Below are 2,259 nucleotides of genomic sequence, written 5' to 3' on the forward strand. Positions count from 1 at the left end.
AGTGTGTTTACAAGAAAACAAAGAAGAAAGGAAGGGGAGGGAGGAAGGAATGGGGAGGGAAGGAAAGATGCCTGGATGTGGACAGGGAGGGAAAAGGGACCCAGGGGCCAGGAATCTGGACACAGGGTTAAATAATTTGAGTCTGACCCTTATCTGTCACCCACCAGTACCCTTAGGCTGTTTGCTTCAATTTTCCAACCTTCATTTGGAAGGTGATAGCCACGAGTAGGAGGGCAGTAGGCTAATTTCCTCCTTTTCCTATGAAGCTGGGATTCTAGGTCATCCTTTGATAAGGCACAGCAAGGGGTCTGGCCATCAGTTGGTCCCCTGTCACCTAAAAACAAAACAATACCAGGATACAAGGGTAGACCAAGTCATCAGGGTGAGGTTGGAGTGCTGCCTTAGGTATCCATGCATGCTCCTGGCTCTGTATTGGCTTAATTATCCCTTGCTGATACCCCAAGAGAGAGACTGGCGTGCTCAGGCTTGGACAAGAGAACCCAAGGCTGCTCAGACAACTTGATTGAAAGGGACCTTTGAAATGTTTTTCTTGTTTGTGCCAGGCAATGGTAGCACTCAGGAGACAGAGACAGGCAGAATTCCAGATCAACCTTGATCTACAAAGTGAGCTCCAACAGATAGCCAGGACTACAGAGAGAAACTTTGTCTCCAGAAACCAAAAAGAAGAAGAAGAAAAAAAAATGTTACTGTTTGCATTGTATGTTTGGAACCCAGGGCCTCCTAGGAAGGTGCTCTACTAATGAGCCACACCTCAGTTTACTGCGGGATTCTAGGCTCTAGTTCATATTCTGCTGTTCTTGGCAGCATCTTCCTGTAAGCAGCATGCATCCAAGTTAGAAGAGACCCCAAACTGACGCTGGAAGGACAACATCAAGTCTAAGTCTGGAAGCATTGAGGTTCTGAGTCCCTCTGAAGGTGTTCTGAGGTGGAGCAGCTGCCTTGAATCCCCCAGGGCTAGGAATATGGCTCAGAGGTAGAGATTTTTGTCTAGGAAGGTTGATCGTCAACCTTCCTAATGCTGGTACTCTTTAATATAGTCCCTTGTGTTGTGGTGACTCCCAACCATAAAATTGTGTTTGTTGCTACTTCATAACTGTTATTTTGTTACTGTTATGTAAATATCTGTGTTTTCCTATGGTCTTAGGTAAACCCTATGAAAGTGTCATTTAACTCCCAAAGGGCTCCTGACCCACAGGTTGAGAACTGTTGGCCTAAATAGATCAATCCACTGACTAGTTAGAGCTCTCGTGATCCCACCACATCTCAAAGATTGGATACTCCTGCTGAGAACCAAGAATTCAAGCCATGAGCCTTTGGGAAGATACATTGTATCCGTGGCCTTTCCTTACAGACACACTGTATCAAAGGAATTCAAAGTTCCTTTCTTGTCCAATTAGAACCACAGTGGGCGCTGAGCCAGTGTCTAGTTACAAGGTTGACTTACTTTTCCAAAGCCAGGTGGAAGGATTAGCTGTTGCAGCCCAGAGCTCTAGACCATTTGCTTATCTAGGTCCCTTACCAGGTCTAAGGTAGAGTTCCCAGTCACCCAATCAACGTGTCATAAGCAATCCTCAGGGACCAAGGAGTGATTTGGGAGTAAGAGCTGACTCCGTTAGGGTTTCTGCTACTGTCATAAAACACTATGACCAAAAGCAGCTCTGAGAGGAAAAGGTGGATTTTGCCTTACTTACACTTTACAATCTGCCATGAAGGGGAAGTCACAGTGGGAACTCAAGGCAGGAACCTGGAAGCAGAAATTGAAGCAGAGGCCATGGAGGGTGCTGCTTACTGACTTGATCCCAAGAGCTTGTACAGTCTGCTTTCTTAGATACCCCAGGACCACCTGCCCAAGAATGGCACACACACACCCTAAATTCGGTCCTCCTGTGTTAATTATCAGTCAAAAACAAACAAACAAACACAAAAACCTACAGATTTGCCTACAGGCTTATCCTATGGAAGTATTTTCTCAATTAAGATTCTGTCTTCTCAGCCGGGCGTGGTGGCACACTCTAATCCCAGCACTCGGGAGGCAGAAGCAGGCAGATTTCTGAGTTTGAGGCCAGCCTGGTCTACAAAGTGAGTTCCAGGACAGCCAGGGATATACAGAGAAACCCTGTCTCGAAAAACCAAAAAAAAAAAAAAAAACAAACAAACAAACAAAAAACAAAGATTCTGTCTCCTCACGTGACTCTAGCCTCTAGCTGTGTCAGGCTGACATAAAAACTAGCCAGCTCA

This window comes from Mus musculus, chromosome 5, assembly GCF_000001635.26.
Source record: "Mus musculus strain C57BL/6J chromosome 5, GRCm38.p6 C57BL/6J".
Classification (NCBI taxonomy): Eukaryota; Metazoa; Chordata; class Mammalia; order Rodentia; family Muridae; genus Mus; species Mus musculus.